The following is a 17,500-nucleotide window of genomic DNA, read 5'->3' as shown; positions in this document are numbered from 1 at the left end:
AGAGACACGGGGGACCAATCTTCGCTCCGCACCACCACCACAAGGGGTAAAGGAGGTGGGCCAACATGACGCATGACGCATGACGCCCAGGCAGGCGTGCCCTCAGCCCGATCGCCTAGGATGCAACTTACGTTTAGAGACTCGATGATTCATAGGATTTTGCAATTCACACTAAGTATCGCATTTCGCTACGTTCTTCATCGATGCAAGAGTCAAGATATCCATTGCCGAGAATCGTTAAGATAAAGATTCAGATCTAAGGTGGCCACACCACACCAAAGGTGCAATGATGTCATGTCCTTTCCGTTGTGAGTTCCTTGGCACCGACTGCGTTGGTGGTTGTGTTTAGGTCGAATGCTACGAAGGATCACAGGTCAACCTTTTACATGGGTTGGGAAGGAAGGAGCTCACGCTCCCACGCCCTACCTTGATCGCTTAACGTAACATGTTCACGGGTCCCATCCTTTCACAAGTTCACCTACAGAAACCTTGTTACAACTTCTCCTTCCTCTAAATGATAAGGTTCAGTGGACTTCTCGAGATTTCAACGGTGGTGAACCACCCACGTCGCCGTGATCCGAACACTTCATCAGACCATTCAATCGGTAGGAGCGACGGCCGGTGTGTACAAAGGGCAGGGACGTAGTTAACGCAAGCTGATGACTCGCGCTTACCAGGAATTCCTCGTTGAAGACCAACAATTGCACTGATCTATCCCCATCACGAAGAAATTTTCAAAGATTACCCCGGCTCGTTGGCCAAGGCTAAAGACTCGTTGAATACATCAGTGTAGCGCGCATGCGGACCAGAACATCTAAGGGCATCACAGACCTATTATTACCTCAAACTTCCATGGCCTAAACGGACATAGTCCCTCTAAGAAGCTGGCCGTGGAGGGTCAACTCCACATAGCTAGTTAGTAGGCTGAGGTCTCATTTGTTAATGGAATTAACCAGACAAATCGCTCCACCAACTAAGAACGGCCATGCACCACCACCCATAGAATTAAGAAAGAGCTCTCAGTCTGTCAATCCTTACTATGTCTGGACCTGGTAAGTTTCCCCGTGTTGAGTCAAATTAAGCCGCAGGCTCCACTTTTGGTGGTGCCCTTCCGTCAATTCCGTTAAGTTTCAGCCTTGCGACCATACTCCCCCCGGAACCCAAAAACTTTGATTTCTCATAAGTTGCCGGCGGAGTCCTAAAAGCAACATCTGTCGATCCTTGGTCGGCATCGTTTATGGTTGAGACTAGGATGGTATCTGATCATCTTCGAGCCCCCAACTTTCCTTCTTAATTAATGAAAACATCCTTGGAAAATGCTTTCGCAGTGGTTCATCATTCATAAATCCAAGAATTTCAGCTCTGAGTATGAAATATGAATGCCCCCAACTGTCCCTGTTAATCATTACTCCGATCGCGAAGGCCAACGGAATAAGACCGAAATCCTATGATGTTATACCATGCTAATGTATCCAGAGCATAGGCATGCTTTGAGCACTCTAATTTCTTCAAAGTAATGGCACCGGAGGCACGACCCGGCCAATTAAGGCCAGGAGCGCATCGTCGACAGAAGGGACGAGACGATCGGTACACACCGTGAGGCAGACCGATCGACCCATCCCAAAGTCCAACTATGAGCTTTTTAACTACAACAACTTAAATATACGCTATTGGAGCTAGAATTACAGTGGCTACCGGCACCAGACTTGCCCTCCAATGGATCCTCATTAAGGGATTTAGATTTTACTCATTCCAATTACCAGACTCGAAGAGCCCGGTATTGTTATTTATTGTCACTACCTCCCCGTGTTAGGATTGGGTAATTTATGCACCTACTACCTTCCTTGGATGTGATAGCCGTTTCTCAGGCTCCCTCTCCAGAATCGAACCCTAATTCTCCGTCACCCGTCACCACCATAGTAGGCCACTATCCTACCATCGAAAGTTGATAGGGCAGAAATTTGAATGATGCGTCCTCGGCACAAAGGCCATGCGATCTGTCAAGTTATCATAAATCATCAGAGCAATGGGCAGAGCCCGCGTCGACCTTTTATTTAATAAATGCATCCCTTCCAAAAGTCGGGGTTCGGTGCACATATTAGCTCTAGAATTACTACGGTTATCCGAGTAGTAGATACCATCAGACAAACTATAACTGATTTAATGAGCTATTCGCAATTTCACAGTCTGAATTAGTTCATACTTACATATGCATGGCTTAATCTTTGAGACAAGCATATGACTATTTGCAGGATCAACCAGGTAACTTTCCTTCTTGACGCCAAAGCACAGCATGTACCACATCCCCAATTCTGCATTGGGTGATGCTGCTCCATACATTAATGGCAGTCTATCGTTCTTGTGCAACGAGGTGCAACCAAAGGATTAAAGAGGACACACACACACATCCACCTTGCCCCAAAAAATGTCCCGCATCCTAGAGCACAAACAGTGCACGTGCACCACTGACACAAAGAAAGTGGACATATGCATCGTATGCCAAGCCACCTCACACCAACCACATGGGCAGGCAAGAGGGATGAAATGAGAGTGAAGGGGCAGCATCTTTCCATCCAACTAGGTAAGCAGCACAGGAACAATTTTCATGGTCTTGACAAAAACACTTTTGGCCCATCGCGACCGATAGAGGTATCTGTGCATAGTGGTTCAATACACAAGCAAAGAGCCCACAACCAAAAGAAAAACAATAGCCACTCACGTGCATTGCATCCACAACCGACACAATCCAACACCAAACCTACTACAACATAATAAGGATTTGGTAGAAGAAAAATCAATAGCCCCACTAAGTACGAAAATCTCAACAATCAACAGGGGTCGAGGGACTCGAGATCTGTCTCCACCTACAAGCTTGCAACCTACGTTCTCCAGAGACCCGCATTAATGTCGTATTATAACACTTGCGGTAGGAGCCATGCAAACACCTCCGCACCTAGGCACGACTTAGAAATGCGATTCGCCAAATAGCAAAGGCCACAAGACAGAGTATGAGAAAGCTCTCGTAAGCAACAAACCCATGACAATGCAAATTTTTTAAATGAACAAGGGGAGGGGGGAAGGGACATGTGATTTGTCTCCACTTGCAAGCTTGCAACCTATGTTCATCAGAGACCCACGTTAATGCCGTATTATAACACTTCCGATGGGTGGCATGCAAACACCTCCGCACCTAGGCACGACTTAGAAACACTTTTCTCCAAATACCATAAGGCCATAAAACCGAGCATGAGAAAACTCTTGCAAGCAACAAACCCAGAAGAATGCAATTTTCTTTTTAAAAATAGAAGTGTGGGGGGGGGGAAGGGGGAGGGACTCGTGATCTATCTGCACCTACAAGCTTGCAAACCTATGTTCTCCAGGGACCCACGTTAATGTCGCATTATAACACTTACGGCAGGAGGCATGCAAACACCTCCGCACCTAGGCGCGACTTAGAAACACATTTCTCCAAAAACCATAAAGGCCACAAAACCAAGCATGAGAAAACTCATGCAAGCAACAAACCCACATGAATGTAATTTTCTTTTTAAAAACAAAAGTGGGGGGGGGGAGGGGGAGGGACTCGTGATCTGTCTCCACCTGCAAGCTTGCAAATCTATATTCTCCAGAGACCCACGTTAATGTCGCATTATAGCACTTGCGGAATGAGGCATGCAAACACCTTCGCACCTAGGCACAACTTAGAAATGCATTCCTCCAAATACCAAAGGCCACAAAACCGAGCATGACAAAACTCTTGCAAGCAACATACCCACGAGAATGGAAATTTTTTTAAAAAGCAAGGAGGGCGGAGGGACTCATGATCTACCACCACCTGCAAGCTTGAAACCTATGTTCTCCAAAGACCCACATTAATGTCGTATTATAACACTGGCCACAAAAAAGGCATGCAAGCACCTCCACACCTAGGCACGACTTAGTAATGCACTTCTCCAAATAGCATAGGCCACAAAACCGACTATGAAAAAACCCTTGCAAGCAACAATCCCACAATAGTGCAATTTAAAAAAATAAAAAACAATGGGATGGGGGGGGACCAACCAAATATTTATTGTGCACATTGACTTGACCAATGATTCCGTCAAATGTAGATAACAGCCCACCCCTTGCACCATGACCTACATATGTGGACAAGCAAAAGAGCAAAGAGGGGTGGAATTGCGTGACTACGACCACGCTAGCAAAAAGTGGCACTAGCACAATTGCACATGGCAGTAAGCAAAGCATGTCAAACTGCCATGGTGCCTTGATGGGATTAATCAATGGGGCCAACGCGTCATTTCCACGTTTTTCACAAGCCATGACTCCCTTGGGCATGTTGTACAAAAATTAGGAAAAGTGGCAATAGGCTGCGTTGAGGGTGTAGGTGCAGTGTGCATGCAGCCATGCAAACCCACTAGCACGCATTGGCCGGCCAAGGGGCAAAACAAGGGGCTAATCATCCAGACCATCATGCCATGTTGCTGTCCTTCACATTCCATGAAACTCTTGGGCATGCTGTGTAGCTACCGGTATATGTGGTAGCAGCTATGCAGGGAGCTATGTACACCCAGCAGCACTCCATAGCAGGCCACAGCGCACATCAAAGGCAATCATCGGAACCAACATGCCTTGATGGTGATTTTCACATGCCAAGCCTATCTTGGGCATGCCATGCGGGTACGGGCGCATTTGGCAGTGGCTGTGGGGGCACGGCAGCACAAGGCAGGAACCCTTATGCACCCAACAGCCCAGGGTGACAGGCAACGATGTACGACAGAGGGGCTGAACATAGGGACGCATTGGCCATTTACTTGTTTTCAAATGCCATGCCTCTCTGGAAACTATTGTGCAGCTACGGACACATGTGTCAACAACTGTGGGGGCATGGCTGCAGTAGGTAGGGAGCAATGGGCACCCAGCAGCACACTATTATAGGTCGTGGTGTGCGGCAGATGGGCTGGCCATCTGGACAAACGAGCTATCTACTTGTTTTCACATACATGCCAAGCCTTTGTCGGGCCTTCTTTGCAGCTACGAGCGCAGGAGGCAACAACTATCAAGACATAGCGGTATATATTAGGCAACCACAAGGGCCAAGCAGCACGCTGTGGCTGGCGCAATGCACACTAAGGGCTAAATCTTCAAAACCGGTATACCGTGAAGGTGTTTTGCACAGGCGATGCCACTCTTGGGCATGCTGTACAGCAACAGACGCATGTGGCGAAAGATGTGGAGGCACTACAGTGCAAGGCAGGTAGCCATGTGCACCTAGCAGCACACAATGGTAAGCAACTGTGTGCGGCAGAGGGGATGACTGTCGGGACGGACGCGCTATGTACATGTTTTCACAAGCCACACCTTCCTTGGAAATGTTGTGCATCAATGAGCACATGTGGTAGCAGAAGTGGGGGCGTGGCAGTGCATGGTAGGCATCCATGTGCGTCCAGCAGCCAACGGTGGCAGGCAACACTGTGCGGCAAAAGGGGCGGCATTGTATGATAGAAGGGCTGACTATTCGCAAGCACGTGCACATGTTACAGCAGCTATGGGCTCATGACATATAAGGCAGGCAACCATGCACATCCAGTCGAACGCAGTGGCAGGCCTTGGCGCACACCAAGGGCCAACTCATCGAAACCCACATGCCATTTCACTTTTTTTCCCATGCCATGGGTCTTTTGGGTTTGCCTACCATGCCCACTCATTGTCTGCTGCCCCTCTATGTGGCCCCTTGAAAACCACCCGGGGAGTGGCACCACCCTCCCTCAAGGTAGCTCTTATGCTCTTTGCCCCTTTCCAGAAGGAGACATGACCCCCCTCAAAAATATACCGGTCTATTTTTTGAGATTCAAATATCCAAATCAAATGAAACTTGGTATGAAATTAAGGAAAAATCCAAAGACTATTGTCATATAAAAATCATAGTTTTCTGATAAATATTTATTTTTTTATTAAATTTTTAATATTAAAAAACATATTAAATTCAAAAAACTATGAAAAATCGATTTTAATGTACTTTTCGAAAAACTAAATTTCAAAAATCTTCCAAATGTTGATAGAATGTTCTGAAAAAATATTAGAGCATTCCAACATATTTTGATATTTTTTAATATTTTATGATTGAAACATTATGAAAAATACCCAAAAAAATGGAAATGCGGGGTTTAAGTGAAAATGATTGTACTTTGGGTGCCAAATAGCCAATTGTAAGGCTTTTCTAACCCAAAGGGATGTGTTGCACAACATGATTTAACGACCCAAACTATGTTGTGCGGACATGGCCTTGGCGTGTGCAGCAGTCGGTGTCTTGTGTGTAGTCAAAGGCCGCAAAGGAGCCTCTATTTCATGGGCCATGGGGACCATGGCAGCACCCATATGTGAGCCATCTGCATTCGGCTATGTGCATGGCAGACTGCAGACGTGGGCACAAAAGTGCAGCAATGCGTGCAACCTTACGCGCGCCATGTGCTGAAATGCCCTTGGCATGTGCGGCCATACCAGCCATCATGATCGGCACATGGGAGGCCATGCCAGCGAACTTACGAGCAGTACTGCAGCCATGGGCAATGCATGTGCGACCACGCAATGCAACCTTGCGCGTGGCGGTGCAGCCATGCTTGCAACCTCGTGCGTGGTACTTTCGACAAATCCCAAAACCAAGTGTGTGGTGAGGCAGTGATGGGCGTGGCACATGCAGCCATGCATGTGACCTGGGGGGCTGTGTGGAGCAACGCACGCAACCTTGTGAGTGGTAGGGCAGCCAGAGGTGAGGTAAGTGCGGCCATGCCAGCAACCTTGCGCCCGTTAGTGCAGCCAAATGCATGGCGTGGAACGTAACCTTGGGCGCGGCTGTGCAGCCATTTGCGTGTCATGTGCGCCATGCCTGCAAAATTTTATACGGCATGTGCAGCCACGGTTGCAGCCATGTGCGTGGAAGTGCGGCACGGGCAGCAGCCCAACGCACGTTGCCTGCACCATTGCCCATAGCCATGTGCGGCCATGCCAACCACCTTGCGTGCGGTTGTGCACCCTTTCCCGCAGTAATGTGCGTTGTTGCCTGCCACCTTACGTGTGGTGTGCACCCTTACCCCCAATCATGTGGGTGCGGTAGCCTGCACACCTGCTTGCGATAGTGGAGCCTTACCTGTAATCGTGCCTGAGGTTGCGTGCAACAATGTGTGCGGTATTGCAGCCATGCTAGCATCCATGTGTGCGGCAGGCTGCCTCGATGCCAACAGCCTTGTGCGTGCTAGTGCAACCTTGCCCGCAGCGATGCCTGCACCTTGTGCATCCATACCAGCTGCCTTCCGCTCAATAGTGCTGCCATGCCTGCCACATTGCACGCACATTGTGCAGCCCTGTGTGCGGTACTGTCACCTTGTGCACTGCCTTCATATGCACTTAGGCACCCTTAGGGGGGCACGCGTAGGCATTGTCATGGCACGTATATGTGCACACTTACAGCATTCCAGAGCACAATTAGGCGACACTTGGGCTACACTTTGGTGCACGCGTAGACACACTTATTCAACACTTGCAGGCACGTATAGGCACATTTAAGGCGACACTTGGGGCATTCAAGAGCATGCACAGGCACACTTGGGTGCACACTTAGGCAACAGTTGTGGGCATGCATGGCCACAATTAGGCAACACTTGGGCCATTCATTGTGCACATATAGTCAACACTTGGGGTGTTGTGCGGCCATTCACTATGTACACGTGGGCACACGTAGTCTACACTTGGGGGCACGCGTAGGCACACACTTGGGCCATTCAAGAGCACGTTGTCACTGCTTTAGACCTTTCTAAGCAACCATGCCGGCACTTAACACTTCCACTAGCGCTAAGTTGGCCTAACCTCCCTCCTTAAGGGGCTAGGGAAGAGAAGAAGTGAACACAAGAATGAGTTTGAGAAGAATGAACTTGTATAGCACTTGAGAACTCTTGAGTACAAGGCTTGAGAACTCACTTGCTTGGTTGAACACTCTTGGTTGGTCCTTGGTGAGTGTCTTTGCCAAATGAGGCAACACCTACCCCAAGTTACAATGGATGGCTAAGATATTTACAAATGTCCTCCATCCAATGGTTGGGGAGGAAACTAGAAGCTTCCCACCTCCTTAGCGCAGCTCTAGAAATCTCTCCCCGAATATCTCCTGTGAATATCTTTTACAAATATCTATAATAAAATATCTGTTGTTACTACACCTTTGTAGAAAACTCTAGAACTTGGACCTTACTTAGCCCAATGGTCTAAGTCCATGGGCTTGGTAAGCTAGGCCCGTGGGCCTATGTTGGGCAGGTCGTGACACTCTCCCCCACCTAAATCTGCGACGCCCTCATTGTAACCTCCTTGTAGTACTTTTATTCACGAGTCGTCTCAGCATGCCAGTTGTCTCCCATCTTGTCTCGTTCTTTGGTCGCCCCTTCCACTTGACTAAATACTCCACTCAAGGGGATAGTTTGTGTCTCTGGATGATTGGATCAACATCCAAATTAGCCTCCCTCTCGCAATGAGTAACGCCTATTGGGGTTCTTATTGTATTCACATAACTAGAGTCTCCTACAACGTCGTCTGGTTGTCTCTGTTCTCTCGTTTGCATCTTCCTCTTTCTTGGCATGGATGGCTTGCTCCCAAATTCTCCTTGTCTTGCCCTCCCGTCCAAGGGCAAGTAAGCACCTAGCCCGTGGATGGTGTTGGAGAACTCCTTTAGTCCCAAGGTTCATCTCGACCCCTCGAGCAACATTACGTATGGGGCATTCTTTGGAGTTGATAGCCTTACGACACCCTTGGCCCGAGTTCCTTTGCCTCCTCCATCAAGGCAAGGTTGTGTGTGGCTTCTGTATCTACCTTCACCTGTGTGGGCTTCCCATTGATGCACACTTTTGCACACATCAACCCATTTTGAGAGTTAAGGGCCTTGACCCCTATCTCGGCCCTGGTGGCACCACGCTGCATTGGGGACCCCATGCAAGGTGGCTCTTGCTCTTGGCCCTCTTCCTTCAATAGGGCACTAAGAGCTTTCCTCCTGAGGCAATCCCTAAACCAATGTAGTTCATCACATAGGAATCACTTGTCCCTAGGCTTGAACCGTTTCCTCTTATCACGCTTGTGCCTTAGTGCCTCTCCTTTAGACATGTCATGAGAGGTAGTGGCTTCCCTCGCTGTTGTCCTCCTACTCTTCCCATACTTCTTCTCCAATATGAGCTTCCACCTTATCGAACTCCTTTGCATACTTGAGCCTTGAAGGTGGCAACCATCTCCTCTTGGTTACTTACTATGGTGTTGAGAGCACCTAGTAGGGACCCCTTGAGCTCCCCCATCTGGCCATCAAGCTCCTCCCCACTTTTCCACATGGCCTTTGAGCTCCTCCCCACTTTGCTCCACGACATTCAGGCACCACTTTACCTCGGCCAATACTCGCTCCCCTCGAACTAAGCGAGGCCCCATAGCAAAGCGAAAGTTGACGGACTTGCCTTTGCTCCTTTGTTGATTACTTGTGTAGGTGTTGGTCTCTATTCCACAATTTTAGCTCGCTTGTCTCATATACCACAAGCTTGGCTCCATCGTAACCGAAGCTCTGACCCCACAACTGTCACCGCCTAAGACCTTTCTAAGAGACCGCACCGGCTGTTAGCACTCCCACTAGCACTAAGTCAGCCTAACCACGCTTCTTAAGGGACTTGGGAAGAGAAGAAGTGAACACAAGAGTGATTTCGAGAAGAATGAACTTGTATTGCACTAGAGAGCTCTTGAGTACAAGGCTTGAGAACTCATTTGATTGGTTGAACACTCTTGGTTGGTCCTTGGTGAGTGTCTTTGCCAAATGAGGTAACACCTATTTGTAGGCACCCCAAGTTACAATGGATGGCTAAGATATTTACAAACGTCCTCCATCCAACTGCTGGGGAGGAAACTAGAAGCTTCCCACCTCCTTAGTGGAGAACTCTATAAATCTCTCCCAAAATACCTCCTATAAATATCTTCTAGAAATATCTACAATAAAATTATCTAGAGTTGCTACACCTTTGTAGAAAACCCTAGAACTTAGACCTTACTTAGCCCAATGGCCTAAGTCCTTTGGCCTTTGTTAGGCAGGTCGTGACAGCATGTACACTTAGTGGCACTCAATGTGCACGCATAGGCACACTTCACTTGGGCAACACGCATAACCATACACAGGCAACCGTTGGGGCAGTTAACACTTAGGGGCATACCTGGGGCCACGTGTGGACAATCCTAGCCTTAGGAGGGTGTGGGGGGAAATAAAAGGGGAAAAAGACAGGGTGACGAATTGATGCGACACGGGGCCGAATCTCAGTGGATCGTAGCAGCAAGGCCAATCTGCCACTTACAATATCCCATCGCATATTTAAGTCGTCTGCAACGGATTCTACCCATCGCCCGACAGGAATTACGCTTCAAGGTAGCCCACACAACACGTCCACAGTGGGGGCTTGGCCAACGACACATGCCTCTGGGGGCCGGTAGGCCCCTACTATGGGTCGGCAAATGGGCGACAGGCACAGGCGTCGCTTCATTGGCTAGGATTCTGACTTAGAGGTGTTTAGTCATAATCCAGCACACGGTAGCTTCTCGCCACTGGCTTTACAACCAAGCGCGATGACCAATTGTGTGAATCAACAGTTCCTCTCGTACTAGGTTGAATTACTATCATGACACTGTCATTAGTAGGGTATAACTAACTTGTCTCACGATGGTCTAAACCCAGCTCATGTTCCCTATTGGTGGGTGAACAATCCAACCACAAGAAAAACAATAGCCACTCAAGTGCATTGCATCCACTACCGACACAATCCACCACCAAACCTACTACAACGTAATAAGGATTTGGTAGAAGAAAAATCAATAGCCCCATTAAGCATGAAAATCTCGACAATCAACAGGGGTCGAGGGACTCGAGATCTTTCTCCACCTACAGGCATGCAACCTACGTTCTCCAGAGACCTGTATTAATGTCATATTATAACACTTGTGGCAGGAACCATGCAAACACCTCCGCACCTAGGCATGACTTAGAAACATGATTAGCCAAATAGCAAAGGCCACAAGACCGAGTATAAGAAAGCTCTCACAAACAACAAACCCACGATAATGCAAATTTTTTAAATGAACAAGGGGAGGGGGGAAGGGACATGTGATTTGTCTCCACTTGCAAGCTTGCAACCTATGTTCATCAGAGACCCACGTTAATGTCGTATTATAACACTTGCGTCAGGTGGCATTCAAACACCTCCGCACCTAGGCATGACTTAGAAACGCATTTCTCCAAATACCATAAGGCCACAAAATCGAGCATGAGAAATCTCTTGCAAGCAACAAACCCACAAGAATGCAATTTTCATTTAAAAAACAAAAGTGTGGGGGGGGGGGAAGGGAGAGGGACTCGTGATCTGTCTCCACCTACAAGCTTGCAAACCTATGTTCTCCAGAGACCCACGTTAATGTCGCATTATAACACTTGCGGCAAGAGGCTTGCAAACACCTCCGCACCCAGGCACGACTTAGAAACGCATTTCTCCAAATACCATAAATGCCACAAAACCGAGCATGAGAAAACCCTTGCAAGTAACAAACCCACAAGAATGCAATTTTCTTTTTAAAAACAAAAGTGTGGGGGGAGGGGAAGGGAGAGGGACTCGTGATCTATCTCCACCTACAAGCTTGGAAACCTATGTTCTCCAGAGACCCACGTTAATGTCGCATTATAACACTTACGGCAGGAGACATGCAAACACCTCCACACCCAGGCGCGACTTAGAAATGCATTTCTCCAAATACCATAAAGGCCACAAAACCGAGCATAAGAAAACTCTTACAAGCAACAAACCCACGAGAATGCAATTTCCTTTTTAAAAACAAAAGTGGGGGGGGGGGAGGGGGAGGGACTCGTGACTTATCTCCCCCTACAAGCTTGCAAACCTATGTTCTCCAGAGACCCACGTTAATGTCACATTATAACACTTGCGACATGAGGCATGCAAACACCTCCGCACCTAGGCACGACTTAGAAATGCATTCCTCCAAATACCAAAGGCCCCAAAATCGAGCATGACAAAACTATTGCAAGCAACATACCCATGAGAATGGAAATTTTTTTAAAAATCAAGGAGGGGGGAGGGACTCATGATCCACCACCACCTGCAAGCTTGCAACCTATGTTCTCCAGAGACCCACGTTAATGTCGTATTATAACACGGGCCCCAAAAAGGCATGCAATCACCTCCACACCTAGGCACAACTTAGAAGCGCACTTCTCCAAATAGCATAGGTCACTAAACCGACCATGAAAAAACCCCTACAAGCAGCAAACCCACAATAGTGCAATTTAAGAAAACAAAAAAAATGGGATGGGGGGGAGGGACCAACCAAATATTTATTGTGCACATTGAATTGACCCATAATTCTGTCAAATGTAGACAACACCCCACCCCTTGCACCATGACCTACATATGACAACAAGCCAAAGAGAAAAGAGGGTGGAAATGCGTGACTACGACCACGCTCGCAAAAAGTGGCACTAGCACAACTGCACATGGCAGGAAGCAAAGCACGTCAAACTGCCACGATGCCTAGATGGGATTAATCAATGGGGCCAATGCATCATTTCCACCTTTTTCACATGCCATGACTCCCTTGGGCATGCTGTACAAAACTGGCAAAAGTGCCAGTAGGCTACGATGAGGGTGTAGGTGTAGTGTGCGGGCAGCCATGCAAACCCACCAGCACGCATTGGCCGGCCAAGGTGCAAAACAACGGGCTAATCATCCGGATCATCATGCCATGTTGCTGTCCTTCACATGCCATGCAATTCTTGGGCATGCTGTGTGGCTACCGGCATATGTGGCAGTAGCTATGCAGGGAGCCATGCACGCCCAACAACACTCCATGGCAGGCCACAGCGCACATCAAAGGCAATCATCGAAACCAACGTGCCTTGATGGTGATTTTCACATGCCAAGCCTATCTTGGGCATGCCACGCGGCTATGGGTACATCTGGCAGTAGCTGTGGGGGCACGGAAGCACAAGGCAGGAACCATTATGCACCCAACAGCCCAGGGTGGTAGGCAATGGTGTGCAATAGAGGGGTTGAACCATTTACTTGTTTAAAAATGCCATACCTATTTGGAAACTACTGTGCAGGTACGAACACATGTGTCAGCAACTATGGGGGCATGGCAGTGGTAGGTAGGGAGCCATGGGCACCCAGCAGTACACAGTTACAGGCAGTGGTGTGCGACAGATTGGTTGACCATCTGGACAGACAAGCCATGTACTTGTTTTCAAATACATACCAAGCCTTTGTTAGGCTTTCTTTGCAGGTACGAGCGTAGGAGGCAACAGCTATTGAGGCATAGCGGGATATATTAGGCAACCACGAGGGCCAAGCAGCACGCCTTGGGCGGCGCAACACACACCAAGGGCCAAATCTTCGAAACCGACAAACTGTGAAGGTGTTTTGCACAGGCGATGCCACTCTTGGGCATGCTCTACGGTGACAGATGCATGTGGCAGAAGATGTGGAGGCATTGTAGCGCAAGGCAGGTAGGCAGCCATGCGTGCCCAGTAGCACACAATGGCAAGCAACTGTGTGCAGAAAAGGGGATGACTGTCGGGACGGACACGCCATGTACATGTTTTCACAAGCCACACCTTCCTTGGAAAAGTTGTGCGCCGATGGGCACATGTGGCAATAGAAGTGGGGGCGTGGTAGCACATGGTAGGCATCCACGTGCGCCCAGCAGCCCACGGTGGCAAGTAACGTTATTCGGCAGAAGGGGCGACGTTGTACAACAGAAGGGCTGACCATTCACAAGCACGTGCACCTTCATTGGGCCTGCTATGCTACGATTGACACATGTTACAGCAGCTGTGGGCTCATGGCACGCAAGGCAGGCAGCCATACGCGTCCAGTCGCACGCAATGGCAGGCCTCGACGCACACCAAGGGCCTACTCATCGAAACCCATGTGCCATTTCACTTTTTTTCCCATAACATGGGTATTTTGGGTTTGCCTACCATACCCGCTCATTGTCGGATGCCCCTCTATGCTGACCCCCCTAAAAAAATAAACTTGTCTATTTTTTGAGCTTCAAATATCCAAATCAAATGAAACTTGGTATGAAATTAAGGAAAAATCCAAATATTATTTTCATATAAAAATCATAGTTTTCTGATGAATATTTATTTTTTTATTAATTTGTAAATATTAAAAACATATTAAATTCAAAAAACTATGAAACATCCATTTTAATGTATTTTTCTGAAAACTAAATTTCGGATGTCTTCCAAAGGTTGATAGAATGTTCTGAAAAAATATTGGACCATTCCAACTTATTTTCATATTTTTTAATATTTTATGATTGAAACTTTATGAAAAATATCCAAAAAAATGGAAATGCGGGGTTTAAGTGAAAATGATTGTACTTTGAGTGCCAAATAGCCATTTCAAGGCTTTTCTAACCCAAAGGGATGTCTTGCACAACATGATTTAAAGACCCAAACTATGTTGTGCGGGCATGGCCTTTGCATGTGCAGCAGTCGGTGCCTCATGTGCTGCCAAAGGCCGCAAAGGAGCCTTTGTTGCATGGGCCATAGGGACCACGACAGCACCCAAGTGTGAGCCATGTGTGTGCGGCTAGGTGTATGGTAGACTACAGACGTGGGCACGAAAGTGCAACAATGCGTGCAACCTTGCGCGCGCCATATGCTGAAATGCCCGTGGCATGTGCGACCATGCCAGCCATCATGATTGACGCATGGGAGGCCATGCTAGCGAACTTGCACGTGGTAGTGCAGCCATGGGCAATGCATGAGTGACCACGCAATGCAACCTTGCGCGCGGCGGTGCAGCCATGCCTACAACCTCGTGCGTGGCATTTCCAACAAATCCCGAAACCAAGCGTGGGCCTACAACCTCGTGCGTGGCACATGTAGCCATGCATGCGACCTGGGGGCAGTGTGGAGCAACACACGCAACCTTGCGAGCGGTAGGGCAGCCAGGGGCACAGTATGTGCGGCGTGGAACGTAACCTTGGGCGTGGCTATGCAGCCATCTGCGTGTCATGTGCACATTGCCTACAAACTTTCGCACGGCATGTGCGGTGATACACAAAACCATGTGCGAGGCTTGTGTAGCCGTGGTCGCAACCATGTGCGGCCGTGCCTACCACCTTACGTGCAGTTGAGCACCCTTTCCCGCAGCACGTGTAGGCACACACTTGGGCCATTCAAGAGCACGTTGTCACTGCTTTAGACCTTTCTAAGCAACCACACTGGCACTTCGCACTTTCACAAGTGCTAAGTCAGCCTAACCACTCTCCTTAAGGGACTAGGGAAGAAAAGAAGTGAACACAGGAGTGAGTTTGAGAAGAATGAACTTGTATAGCACTAGAGAACTCTTGAGTACAAGGCTTGAGAACTCACTTGCTTGGTTGAACACTCGTGGTTGGTCCTTGGTGAGTGCCTTTGCCAAATGAGGCAACACCTACCCCAAGTTACAATGGATGGCTAAGATATTTACAAATGTCCTCCATCCAACGGTTGGGGAGGAAACTAGAAGCTTCCCACCACCTTAGTGGAGCTCTAGAAATCTCTCCCAGAATATCCCTTGTGAATATCTTCTACAAATATCTACAATAAAATATCTATTGTTACTACACCTTTGTAGAAAACTCTAGAACTTGGACCTTACTTAGCCCAACGGCCTAAGTCTATGGGCTTGGTGAGCTAGGCCCGTGGGCCTATGTTGGGCAGGTCGTGACACTTTCCCCCACCTAAATATCCGACGCCCTCGTCGCAACCTCCTTGGGGTACTTTATTCACGAGTCATCTCAGCATGCCAGTTATCTCCCATCTCGTCTCGCTCTCTGGTCGCCCCTTCCACTTGACTAAATACTCCACATAAGGAGATAGTTTGTGTCTCTGGATGATTGGATCAGCAACCAAATTAGCCTCCCTTTCACAAGGAGTAACGCCAATTGGGGTTCTTGTTGTAATCACATAACTTGAGCCTCCTACAACATAGTCTGGTTGTCTCCGTTCTCTCGTTTGCATCTTTCTCTTTCTTGGCATGGATGGCTTGTTCCCAAATTCTCCATGTCTTGCCCTCCCGTCCAAGGGCAAGTAAGCACTTAGCCACTGAATGGTGTTGGAGAACTCCTTTAGTCCCAAGGTTCGTCTTGACCCCTCGAGCAACATTACATATGGGGCATTCTTTGGAGTTGATAGCCTTAGGACACCCTTGGCATGAGTTCCTTTACCTCCTCCGTCGAGGCAAGGTTGTGTGTGGCTCCTGTATCTACCTTCACCTATGTGGGCTTCCCATTGATGCACACTTTCGCACACAATAACCCCTTTTGAGAGTTAAGGGCCTTGACCGCTATCTCGTCCCTGGTGGCACCACGCTGCATTGGGGACCCCATGCAAGGTGGCTCTTCCTCTTGGCCCTCTTCCTCCAATAGGGCACTAAGAGCTTTCCTCCTGGGGCAATCCCTAAACAAATGTAGCTTATCACATAGGAATCACTCGTCTCTAGGCTTGAACCGATTCCTCTTATCACGCTTGTGCCTTAGTGCCTCTCCTTTAGACAAGTCATGAGAGGTAGTGGCTTCCCTCGCTGCTGTCCTCCGACTCTTCCCAAATTTCTTCTCCAATACGAGCTTCCACCTTATCCAACTCCTTTGCATACTTGAGCCTTAAAGGTGGCAACCACCTCCTCTTGGTCACTTACTGTGGTGTTGAGAGCACCTTGTAGGGACCCCTTGAGCTCCCCCATCTAGCCATCAAGCTCCTCCCCACTTTTCCACATGGTCTTTGAGCTCCTCCCCACTTTGCTCCGTGACATTCAGGCACCACTTTGCCTCTGCCAATACTTGCTCCCCTCGAGCTAAGCGAGGCCACATCACGATGCCAAAGTCGACGAACTTGCCTTCACTCCTTCGTTGCTTACTTGTGTAGGTGTTGGTCTCTATTCCACAGTTTTAGCTCGCCTGTCTCATATCCCACAAGCTTGGCTCCCTCGCAACCGAAGCTCTGACCCAACAATTGTCATGGCCTTAGACCTTTTTAAGAGACCGCGCCGGTTCTTAGCACTCCCACTCGCACTAAGTCAGCCTAACCACCCTCCTTAAGGGACTTGGGAAGAGAAGAAGTGAACACAAGAGTGAGTTCGAGAAGAATGAATTTGTATTGCATTAGAGAGCTCCTGGGTACAAGGCTTGAGAACTCATTTGCTCGGTTGAACACTCTTGGTTGGTCCTTGGTGAGTGTCTTTGCCAAATGAGGCAACACCTATTTGTAGGCACCCCAAGTTACAGTGGATGGCTAAGATATTTACAAACGTCCACCATCCAATGGTTGGGGAGGAAACAAGAAGCTTCCCACCTCCTTAGTGGAGAACTCTAGAAATCTCTCCCAAAATGCCTCCTATAAATATCTTCTAGAAATATCTACAATAAAATTATCTAGAGTTGC

The 17,500-nt window shown here is 48.3% G+C and overlaps 1 non-coding gene across 1 annotated transcript; it reads right to left on the bottom strand.

Moving 5' to 3' along the window:
- Nucleotides 1–80: 80 nt before the first annotated feature.
- LOC122069046 lies at nucleotides 81–236 on the bottom strand. The gene has a single exon (XR_006137334.1). It is a non-coding gene; the product is annotated as a 5.8S ribosomal RNA (ribosomal RNA).
- Nucleotides 237–17,500: the final 17,264 nt, after the last annotated feature.

This window comes from Macadamia integrifolia, unplaced genomic scaffold (genome assembly GCF_013358625.1).
Source record: "Macadamia integrifolia cultivar HAES 741 unplaced genomic scaffold, SCU_Mint_v3 scaffold526, whole genome shotgun sequence".
NCBI lineage: Eukaryota > Viridiplantae > Streptophyta > Magnoliopsida > Proteales > Proteaceae > Macadamia > Macadamia integrifolia.
This window is presented reverse-complemented; position numbering and strand designations above follow the sequence as displayed.